At 41.0% G+C, this 12324-nt stretch overlaps 1 long non-coding RNA gene across 1 annotated transcript; it reads left to right on the forward strand.

Annotated features, from left to right (window-relative positions):
- The first annotated feature begins 2357 nt into the window (after positions 1 to 2357).
- On the forward strand, positions 2358 to 4465 carry LOC141541328 (uncharacterized). Its single transcript, XR_012481748.1, has 4 exons — positions 2358 to 2542; positions 3187 to 3362; positions 3922 to 4006; positions 4329 to 4465. It is a non-coding gene; the product is annotated as an uncharacterized LOC141541328 (long non-coding RNA).
- Positions 4466 to 12324: the final 7859 nt, after the last annotated feature.

Raw genomic sequence — 12324 nt, forward strand, 5'->3', positions numbered from 1 at the left:
TTAATGGAATTTCTCTTTGTATCTCTCACTGCTGAACTTTGTTGATAACATATAGAAATGCTGATGATTTAGATGGACTTATTTGCATCCTGCAAGTTTGCTAAAGTTTTTGTTTCTGATAGTTTTTTAGTTGCTTCTCTAGGATTCTCTAAGTACACATCTTTTCATCTGCAAAGACTGATAAGTTTGTTTCTTCATTGCCTAGTCTAATTATTTAATTTCTTTTTCTTCTCATTGTTAAAGCTAACATTTCTAATACAATAATGTATAGTAATGGTGATAGTGGACAACCCTGTTTCACCTTTGATCTTATTAGAAGTGCTTCTAATTTGTCAGCATTACATATGATGCTTGCTGATGGTTCTAAGTAGCTGCTACTGCTCATTTTAAGGAAAGTTCTATTTTGTCTGGTGTTTTTCATAGGAATAAGTGTTGAATTTTGTCAAATGCCTTTTCTGGAACAATTGAGATTAATTATATGATTTCTATTAGTTTGGTTATCAGACATTTTCCAAGAATTAACTGAAAACTTGAGTTGACACTTCTCCTTTAGTTTTAGGCTTCCTCCCTGCTAATCTGGGGCCCTCAATCTTCTTCAGATTAAAGTTGTTTTACCTGATTCAATTGTCAGGCTGGCTTTGTTTGGGCGTTTAGCACTGAGTTAAGGCTCCTCCTCGTGGTGCATTTTTAATACTGCAAGACTTTGTGTTAGCCTGGACCTGGAAAATGCTGGAATTCAGAAATTTTCATTCAATTCAGTTCCCCAAGAATGTATGAAGTTCTTGCACAGTGTTAGTCAGTGGGAATGTCCTCAGGACATCTGTCCAGGAGTTTCTTCTTTTTCTTCCTCTTCCCCTTTCTCCTCTGGTTCCTTCTCCCCTTCCCTTCTTCTTCCCCAATGCCTTAACCATTGTTCTTTCTTTCTCCTCTCTATTTCATGTTTCTTCTCCCTTTGGGATGAAGGCAACAAGATAATCCAATGCTACTTTTGGCAGCCATAGGAGAGCTTATTGCTTTATGGTGAATCAGTATTGGGATCCTCCCTATATTGGTAACTATGGGGTTCCCAAGAGTGATGAGAGAAGATAAATCTACAGTCACAGGGAAGAATGAGTAAGCCTTCCTTCCTCTTCTCCCCCAGACCCATAACCCCTGGATCTGAATCCAGTGACCTGATGAGGAGAGGAGGCTGGGTGATAACAGTGAGCAGGGTTATTGTGTAGAAAAATGTAAAAATGTCTCTGTTCCCAGCAGAAGACACCTTCTTCAGGAGGCTGGTTAGGGTTAGGAGAATGATGTCATCTGGATTCAGTTATTGTCCCAACAACTGCTTGCCCTTTTCCAGCTGTACCGCCTCTTTGGCGGGGCATTGGAGGAGGTGATGTTAGTGAAGGAGAGGGATGATGGTGAGGAGGCGGAGACTTTGAGGAGGCAGGCAGAGAGGGAAGAATATAAGAGGGACAGAATGGCTTGTGGGGAAGACTCCATCTGGTCTGAGGCACTAGTAGCTCCTGACCCACTAGACTGATTCACTTTCTTGGACTCAAGGCAAGTGGGCACAGGGATGAAGACACTGAGGGGTGGTACTTCTGTCCCTTGGGTGTAATAGACCACTTGGGAAGGAAGGCTTTTGAGAGATCACAATTGGGCATTGGAGGCTGACACAGAGGAAAGAGTCTTGGAACTTAGTGGCTGATGCAAGTTAGGACCAAACGAGATTTATATGTGGGAACGTGATTATAAAGTGCCCCTCTACAGAAGGAAGGGCTGAGGCTGTGGGATTGGAGGTTTTCCCTTGTGACCTCCAGGGGCCCAATTCTGACACGAGGTGCCCTGTGTAGCAGAAAGGAGACATGCCCTAGGCACTCCTGGGGGTGAGTGGCCAGTCTTTTGGAGGAAGTTTGCCCAGGTATGTTCATATACCCCCGAGTATGTCTGACTCTGTGCATACATAGCTGTGTGCCTGTGTTGCCGTGTGGCACAGTGGAGGCTGTACCATTTTCTCAGCCTTCCGTTGTCCATGGGTCAGTCAGTCCTTGCTTTGACCAAGTGCGGGGTTGGTCACCCAGAGGCAGAGCCCAAACTAGCAAATGTGGAATGGAGGACAAACTCCATAACGCAAACCCCAGATGAATTTCAGGACCAATTCACTGGGATACAACTGAGAGTCCTGCCCTGTTGAGGAAGAATGCACAAGGCAGAATGCCAGGACGTTGGGCAGAGTTACTGGGACTCCTCAAGGCCATTTCACTAGGGAGACTCGTGTCTGAGGGCTCGATGAGCAGGGCCCTCTGGGGCATATTATCTTTGGAAGTGGGCTTGGGCTACCTTGCTGCTTTCTGTTTTTAACAAATTATTCTTGCTCTCTGAGAACTTAGTTCAGTTGTTTCCACCCTGCTTGCTGAAGGGCTGCCAGTAAATGCTGTTGGTGCTCTTTGGATTTCAGTGTCCTGGATAAAGACCCAAAGCAGTTATGTTCTACCCCTGAGACAGGGAGGGTGCGTGCACGAGTGTGTTGTCCTATAATGGAGGCCCTGGTCATGTAAGAAGTTCTTTGGGGAGGGAGGCTGGATGGGAGCTGAGGGGAGAAGATGAGTGAGATATCAGAGGAGTCAGGGGACTGGCAGTTCTGCTCTTAGTCTCTCCTTGGAATGATCATAGAGTATCCAGTTTGCCAGGTGTTCTCTTGGCATTTGGAACATTCTTGCATTGCTCCCTCTCTGTTTCTTTCTGGCTTGGTCTGTCTCTTGTTCTTCGTCTCTCTTTCCCCATCTCTTAGTCTGTCTCTGTCTTTCTCTGTATCTCTTTTCTCTCTCTCTGTCTCTGTGTGTCTTTCTGTTTCTGTTTGTGTCTTTTTCTGTCTGTATCTGTCTTTCTCATCTCTGTCTCTCTCAATTTCTGTTCTGGACTGTCTACCTCTTTCTCTTGCTTATCTCTTTCTTTGTTTCTCTGTCTCCCTCTCCTCTCCTTTCTGTATCCCTCTCTTCCCTGTCCCTCCTTTTAGCTGTTTCTTTCCTTTTCTCTGTTCTCTTCTGCCTTGCTCTGTTCATTTCTCCCTTATCCTAACATCTTTTTTTCCTCTGTCCCCTCTCCTCCCCTTTCCTTTTCTTCTTTCTCTCCATTTCTCTTCTGCTTCCTCCCCTGGCCTTCCCTTCTGACTCTTCTCTCTCATCCTTTGTTCCTCAGATGGCTGCCCCTCGATATTGGCTCTCTCTTCTGCTCCTCTCCTGCTGTGTGGCTCTCTTGAGTGCTCAGAGGGCTCCCCAGGAGCCAGTTTACCCTGGAGATGATGCTACCCCAGAGCAGATGGCCAAGTATGCTGCTGAGATGCGAAGATATATCGATAGGCTCACCCGGCCCAGGTGCGTAAGTGTCTCAGTGGTCAGTGCAGACTGAGCTGGGCTCTCTGGTTTTGCAGACATAAATGTGAGGTAGTGAAGACAGTAAGTTCCTCCTGGACAGGAGGCTGGAAAGAAGAGGCTTTAGGTGGTTTGTTGCAAAGGGGTGGGCTGCAAGGGTACTCATGGAGGTCCTTTCCAACTTTGCATTCTGGGGATATGTAGAGTTTGCTCTTAGATGTATGTGAATAAATGTGACTATGGACTACTTTTCATAGCAGTGAGACTTCATGTTAATGTGACCAAATTTATGCAGACACAGTGGGAAAAAACCCACAAATTCTTATTGATTCTGATCCTGGAGACAAACTTCCACTTAACAATTCACTTCTCTACCAAATAAACAGTTCAAATCCCAGCTTTCTCTGCCAGATAGGGCTTAGGCTGCAGGGGATCTCTCTGTGTCTAATGAGTATGTCTGAATTTGTGACATTATGTTTGTTCGTGTGAGCCAGGTCTTCACAGGTGGGGGCAGGGGGTGGACAGCTCTGGCTCTGGATGTATTTCCCACATTGCTCTGCAGGTATGGGAAGAGAGCGGCGGATCAGCGATTCTACCAGGATGGAGTGGATATCTTGCAGTAGATGGTTCTGCTATAGTATTCTCAGGTACCAAAAGCTCCCAATTTCTGAACTTCTCCAGATTGGGGCAAGGAGGGTATAATGTATGTGTGTGGCGGGGAGGGGGAGTGTGAATGCAGCCATCTGTAGGGGTGTGTGTGTGTGTGTACATGCCTTCCAGAAGTAGGCAATAAAAGGGATGGGAGAAGGAGGGAGGTGATGTTACAGCAGCAGAACTCTTAGGGCCAGGATCAGGATCCCTTAGAAAAGAATATGAGCAGTCTCTGGAGAAGGGGACAAGGTATCATACTAACTGGGAGAGCCTTTGCCTTTGACCTAGCTCCCACCTATCCCTTTTCTTCTCTTACAGGACACGCCATCAGCTGAAGCTTCTCTGCTCCTGCCTCATTTGCCTCTCCCTTTATCCAGACCCTGCAGGCAGTCCTGACCCTCACTCCCCTAGCTCCAGCAGAAGCTGAGCCACAGAATTCTATCATCATCCCTGAAGCAGGCTTAATAAAGCTAAATCAAAAATCAGTCTCTTTGTCGCTCTGTGGGTTTCGCTCTATAAGTTGTTTCCTTCCAATTTACACAATGATTGCATAGCTCTTATGTGATTTGTTCGTGATGTAGACAGGGCAGATAGAATTTCCTATTTTGTATACGATTACACTAAGACTTATCCATGACAAGATCCTTGCCCCTGTTTTTCAATGAAAATATAAGAAGTTGGATTTGTGTCTCTGAATCTGTGGATTGTGGGATCCATGAGATGTGGCTATGGTATAATTGAGGGAATCAAATGGTATAGGAGGCAGGGGGAGCTGAAGCTTTAGGACTTTAGTAAAGCAGGTGATGCCCATGGTGAGAGTATACTATTGTAAAAGCTGTTCTGAATATTCCAAAAACTGTCTCTAGAACTTCTTGGTACCTTTCTGGTGTTCAGGCTGACTGCATAAACAATTGGACAAATCCTGGCCCATGGCTGTAATCAGTTTTATTTTGGTTATTACAAGAGTCCCTGATCCATACAAACAATGCAAATGATGAGAAGGAATCAGGAAAGTCATTCTCTATTCCCATCCCCCACCCCATTCTATATACAGACACTGTACTCCAATGGCAAAAAACCAAAGTATGTCTGAGGTGGAAGAACCTTTGAGATAATTTAGTCCTCTTCTCATTTTTTTGCAGCTAGTTAACTCAATAAATGCCTAGAACACTGGATTTGGAGGCAGGAAAACATAAGTTTAAAGCCCCCCTTAGAAACTTACTAGTTCTGTGGATCCTAGGTAAACCATCTAACCATTCTCAACCTCACTTTTTGGAGCCACCCAAGTAAGATAATAATGGTCCCTAGCTGTGAGGTAAGGATGAGGAAGAAATGAGATAATATTTGTGAAGAGCCTTTCAAAATGTTAAGTGCTATATACACTATAGCTAGCTGCTATTATCATTTTGCAATGCAAGAAACTGAGTCTTTGAGAGAAGGATGATTTGCCCAAGGTCACAGAGATAGGTATGTGGCAAAGTTGGAATTAAAAATCCGATCTCCCGGCTCCCAAGCTGTGTTCTTCCCACTATTCTGCTTATTTTGGGGGTCTCTCTGTCTCTGTCTCTATGATTCTGTGTCTTTGCCTGCTTCTGTCTTTCGTTTCTCTGTTTCTCTCTCTCTCTCTTTTTCTCTGTTTCTCTCTCTCTCTCTTTCTCTCTCTGTTTATCTCTCTCTATTTCTCTCTATTTCTTTCTCTCTCTGTTTATCTCTCTCTATTTCTCTTTCTCTTTCTCTCTCTTTCTCTCTCCTCTCTTCTCTTCTCTCTCTGTCTCTCTCTCTTCTCTCTTCTCCTCTCTCCTCTTTTCTTTTTTCTTTTTTTTCTTTTCTTTCTTTTCTTCTCTTCTTTCTTTCTTTCTTTCTTTTCTTTCTTTTCTTCTTTTCTTTCTTTCTTTCTTTCTTTCTTTCTTTCTTTCTTTCTTTCTTTCTTTCTTTCTTTCTTTCTTTCTTTCTTTCTCTCTCTCTCTCTCTCTCTCTCTCTCTCTCTCTCTCTCTCTCTCTCTCTCTCTCTCTCTCATCTCTCGTCTCTCCGTCTCTCAATGTAGGGATCTGCTTCCAGGATGAATGGTGTACTTTCCCAAGCTTCAAGGTTTTTGTGCAGCTGCTCTGAAAGATTTTTCTTGGGACCTGTAAGTTTTCAGTTCTTTCAAGGTGGTATGAGCTTAGAATTGTGCTGTGGTCTGTAAATGACCAGAAGCACTCTTTTCTGCATTGAAATTGTGAAGAAGATCCTTACTCCACTGTGGATGGAAATTTGCTGAAGGTAGCCAACATTCATTATCTTTTCCTATCATCTTAGCCAAACTGACAGGCGTGTAGTAGTATCTCTGAGTTGTCTTAATTTGCATTTCTCTGATCAATAATGATTTGTAACACCTTTTCATTTGAGTAGAAATAGTTTCAATTTCATCATCTGAAAATTGTCTGTTCATATCCTTTGACCATTTATCAATTGGATTATGGCTTGATTTCTTATAAATTAGTCAGTTATCTATATGTTTTGGAAATAAGGCCTTTATCAGAACCTTTAACTGTAAAAATATTTTCCCAGTTTATTTCTTCCCTTCTAATCTTGTCTGCATTAGTTTTGTTTGTACAAAAGCTTTTTAACTTGATATAATCAAAATTTTCTATTTTGTGATCAATAATGATCCCTAGTTCTTCTTTGGTCACAAATTCCTTCCTCCTCCACAAATCTGAGAGATAAACTATCCTATGTTCTTCTAATTTATTTATAATCCCATTCTTTATGCCTAAATCATGAACCCATTTTGATCTTATCTTGGTGTACAGTGTTAAGTGTGGGTCCACGCCTAGTGTCTGCCATACTAATTTCCAATTTTCCTAGAAGTTTTTGTCAAATAGTGAATTCTTATCCCAAAAGTTGGGGTCTTTGGATTTGTCAAACACTAGATTGCTATGTTATTGACTATTTTGTCCTGTAAACCTAATCTATTCCACTGATCAACAGTCTATTTCTTAGCCAGTACCAAATGGTTTTTATGAGAAAAGCACCATTTCATACACATAACACACACACACACACACACACACATCCATGCTACACACATTTCTATTTTTCAGTTCTTTTTCTGGAGGTGGATAGAATCTTCTTTTATAGGTTCTACCAGTAAGGAACCCTTAATTTACAACATAGAGGTCGACAGGAAAGTTTTGTCACACCTTGGTTAGAGTGGAGCATAGTATAGTGCAGATGGCTCCAGCACTTCCACAGCCCCAACAAACCAGACAAAAAACAAGACAGAAAAAAAAATACTTAGAGCAGATTTTTTTATGTGTGATGGCACCTCTATCCACCAAAAAAAGAAATCCCAAAAACTAAAAGGATATCTATCAATGCCCCCAAAAAGGAATCACTGAATAAGTTGCAGTAGATGAATGTGCTATAAGAAATGAAGAAATACATGATTTTGAAAAGATATGTAAAGAATTATATAAATAGATGCAGATAAATGGGAGGGACCAAAACAATTTATACTACACCATCAATATCTTACAAATTAATCATTCTGAAGAACTGTATAAGCTGATAAAGAAGAAAATGAGCAAAACAGGGAGAAAATATGTACAATTAATAAGAGCAATTATTTGTTAATAAGAGCATTATAAAAACAAGAAACTCTAAAAACAGTAAGAACTCTGATCACTACAAAAAACACTGCTGATCAGCTGTTCTGAAGGATAACAATGAAGCAAAGTATCCACCTTCTGACAGAAAAGTGGCAGATTTAGTGTGCAAAATGAAACATAGTTGTTTATATATATATATATATATATATATATATATATATATATATATATATATATATATATATATATATATATACAATCAAGGAAGGAATTTGTTTTACTTGGCTGTACATAACTGTTAGAGGTAATTTGTTTTTCTTTTCTCCTTGTTTCTATCTCCCCACGGAATATGTGGGGCTACTGGACAAGAGAGAAAATATTCTGTTAATTCAAAAGATAGAGAGGTAGGAGGTATTAACATACTGTGAAGAAATGGTAAGTTTTGTGTTTACTATGTTTTCTTGGGCAAGGAGGGAAGAGAAGCAGGAGCAGGCAAATAAGTGTCTCTTTTAATTCTCCCAAATGGAAACTTCAACCAGGACTGGTCTGTCCAGACAGGGCTCTTGTCTTGGTCTCAGGCTGCTCCCCTCCAAGTATCAGGTAGAGTAGTGGCAGCTGCAGCCAAATTCAAATATCAGTAGTTCCACTATGGTTTCAGTGACTCTTGAAAGCCAAGAGGCGTATCTGGATGGCTCACCGTCCTGCATAGTGCATCTCATCCCTTATAAGACTTTCTGAACAAAGTCTTTACCTTTAACACTATTTCTTAAAGGCATGACCCTTAATTTTTAGACATCAGAGGCAAACAAATGAAAAATTTCTATCTTCTGGCCAGAATCTCTGAGGGCCTTCTTCTCTGAGACTGAATTTTTTTGTGTGAAGACAAACTGGGCAGACTTTTGCCTGAATTCATACCTAGCCATTAATCACTGAATGGGCATTGCCTCATCCCACCTGAGACCTGAGAAAGACCTGAGCTTAAAAAGATCAAGGTCTCCCAGTGTATGCTGGTCCATCACCAGTGATCTTGACCTGTGTCTTGGCATTGGACTTCAATGTCTGGAGGAGAGAGTGAGGCTGATGACCTTGCTCACTTCTCCCTCTGTTAAATCTGATTCACTTGCAAGTCAAGACATGGCCCTCCTGATGCCATTGATCATCTGAGAAAGAAGAACAAACAACAAAAACAGATTTCTACCCAACCAGCTTTATCAACAAGCTCCTTAGAGCCATCCCAAATCCTTTTGTACAGGGGGCGCTTCACTTTAAAAGCTTTGTCCTTTCTCATCTCTGAATTTTTGCTTATATTGTCACATATGTCTAATTCTCAGGGAAATTTTTGGGAGAAGTCACCTCTGTGTAATCTCATGTTCCCCATCTCTAAAATGAGGGAGTTGATATTTCAGTTGTCATGCTTATTAGGCATCTTTCTCAATGAAAGAAATTGATTCTCACTGTGAAGACCAGAAGCTGAATCTGTGCATCACATTGTTACCGCTTGAAATTGCTCTTGGACATACAGTGGCTCTAAATATCTAACCCCAGGCTACTAAGACTCACAGAGAAACAGCAGATGCCACACAAGCTCCTGACTTTCCTCCCAGAGGTATAGCAGCCAGGGCTGTGTACTTCACCACCAGGGAGGAAAGTAGTGGGAGATCTGCCATCAGCTCAGTGGACTATTTGCAGCCTTTCTGTCCATTTGAAATCTCTCCCAAAGGCAGAACTACATCAGAATTAAAGGCAGAGAAGACATGGTTAAAATGCTTAAAGATGATCTCCAGTAACACTCTCAGTTGATGTTGCTCCTATACTTGTTATTCTGTTAGGTGAAGTCAAGTTGACAAGTATTTATTGTTCAGTCATTTTTCAATCACATCTGACTCTTTGTAACCCTTTTTGGAGTTTCTTGAGAAAAATACTGTAGTGGTTTGCCTTTTCTTTCTCCAGCTCATTTTGTAGATGAGGAGACTGAGGCAAACAAGGTTAACTGAATTACGCAGAGTCCTTTAGAGAGTGTCTGAGGCCCAATTTGAATTCAGGGAAGGGGTCTTCCTAACTCCAGGCCCAGCACTCTATCCACTGGGCCTAGGTCCCCCAGCATGAATTAGGTGCTTATTATATGCCAGGCTCCTATATGTTATATGCCCTAAGTACTAGTGACACAAAGAAAAGCAGACACAGTCTTTTCCCTCAAGGAGCATCCATGCTAATGAGGGAGACTGTGTAAATCACCAGATGGGTTTGGTCTTCAGAATTTACCTCACAGTTGTAGGGCATAACACTGGGTTTTGGGCTCCTATTGCTCCCATTTGGTTTCCATCCCCCCATAGCTAATATTTTGTAATTTCATTTTATTGGTTACCATCAACCCAATACCAATTAATCATTTTATATCAATAAGATTTTGCAGAGGGATATTTACTTGGTAACTATAGCAAAAACTGAAGTACAAAAACATTTTGTTTCCTGCCTCTCCCTTTCAGAGAGTTTGCTGCAGACAAGGACTATATTTGCTTTATCATATTGGGAACTTCCTAGAATTGGAATCCTTTCTGTTCAAGGGAGATGTGTTTAATTCACATTACATAACTCACTGATCAACTTCCAGAGTATCCGAGTAATTTGATTCAGAAAGTGGTTCTTCAAAGGAATCAAAGGATTGCCATCCCTGGAAAACTTTACAAATAGAACCAATAGCCATTTATCTTGGATTTTATAGTTACAAACCTGTATAGAGACAAAGGTCGGGAGAATATAATCCCAATTGCTGCCAATGTTTCTCTCTAGGGAATGATTGCTTAATGAATTTTATTGAAAAAAATTATTCACTTCATTTCAATGTAATTGATTTTATGTATAGAATCATGTATCTTATTTATTTAAAAACATTATTCTGAGAAGGGTACATATGATACACTTTGCTATAATACTAGAGCAGTCAGTGACACTAAAAAAGCTTCTCTGTAGAGAAATTGAGAATTCCCTGAAATCTTCTTCTTTCCCCAGGATGAGCTCTCAACATCTTTCATCCATCAAAACATCCAGAGTTTATCCTGAGTGAAAAGAAAAGAATCAACTCTGTTTCTCAACCAGGAGGTTATTGAAGTTTGTTCTTTTTCGTCTCCACATGCTATGCCCATCAGCCCTCCCTAGGTAGACTATCCTTCCTTTTCACTCTTGTGAACCCTCCTCTCATACAATGACAAGTAAAATCTATCTTTAGGTCTTTGTTTAAGATATGATTCTCTATTTTGGTTACTTGTAAGGGCCCTTTAAATGGGCAGACACAGTGCATTGGGAGATTGAGGCCCAGAAGTAATTTCTGTGCATATTAGGACTGCCCTTGGGTGGGATCTTGGCCACAATGAGATAGCTTCGTAATGGGTGACTCTCTCGCTGATTGGCTGTGTGTGTGTGTGACCTCACAGGTCCTTTATAAGCCCACTGCAGGCAGCAACCGCCCTCTTTAACCTGGCGCTCTTCACCCTGGTTTCCTAGCCTGGGTGGCCAAGCCGAGATGGGTAGCCAAAAGAGGTAAGGATTTTGGTAGTGAACCCATGGGTCTTCAGACCAGGTGTTCACTCGGGAACCAACAAGTCAGGGCATCAGTTAGGGCATTATGTGAGTAGGTATAATAAAGGCTTTTAAGATTACATGTGGCTGTTCTTGAGTGCGCTACCAGTTATTAAACTATAGATTCAAGAGATCGTGGCCAGAGACCTTTGAAGGCCTCAGAGGAGGCGAGCCAGGTAGAGTTCACACTGCAAAGGACAGTGGTTAAAGGTACTCTGTTGGGTCTAGGACAGACTAGTAATTGTAACTGCCAGGAGAGCACGTTACAGTTACTGATTCTCCTTCTTTGTATGTGCAATACCTATCCTCAGTATATCTCTTTGCTTCTGATCTATTTTACTATTTCTTCTGTTTGTGAATTCTATCAAAAATCTTATCTCATTCTCTATTTTCCCATTGATACTTGGTTTCTGCTCTCTCTCTCAATCTATTGGTTTCATTCATTTTATCTGTCTCACTGTCTCTGTCTTTGCATCTCTCTCTGTTTTTATCTTGATCATTCTCAGTCTATTAAGTTTGGTACTGTTCCTTTTCATATGCTATGGCTCTCATTCTGTTCACAGGATGTCTCATCAGAATAGAAAATAGAAAACAATAAGTTTTTTTTTTTTAATGTAGTCATATTGTTCTAGAAATCTCCTAGCCACTTTAGAGTCAAGCAGATACACTAAAGGAGCTGTTGAAGGTGCTGGATTTTCCATCTGGCTTCTCTATACAAGTAGCATGGTCTTACAAAAAAGGATTTCAGCTTCTAAGCTTCTCTCAATGTAATGCATTTGTTTAATAATGAAATAATGCCCTCTACATTCTTGGAGTAATTCTTGTTTTCAGACTTCAACAACCTGGATTGGGAAAGGGTGAATGGTGAGAGTCATCTCACATTTCATTAGAGTTGGTGGAGATTTTTCCCCCTAGTCCTGATTTTTCTTTCACAACATGGCTGGTACGGAAATCTGTTTAAAATGATAATATATGTAAAACTTATATAAATTGCTTGGTATCTTGGGGAGAGGTGAGAGAAAGATAGGAAGAAGAAAATATTTATAATTTAAAATATTGCAGAAATGAATATTGAAAACTATCTTTATATGTAACTGGGAAAAATGCTATTAAGTGGGGAAAACATAAGACTTGGGAGATATTTCCC

Source organism: Sminthopsis crassicaudata, chromosome 4, assembly GCF_048593235.1.
Source record: "Sminthopsis crassicaudata isolate SCR6 chromosome 4, ASM4859323v1, whole genome shotgun sequence".
NCBI lineage: Eukaryota > Metazoa > Chordata > Mammalia > Dasyuromorphia > Dasyuridae > Sminthopsis > Sminthopsis crassicaudata.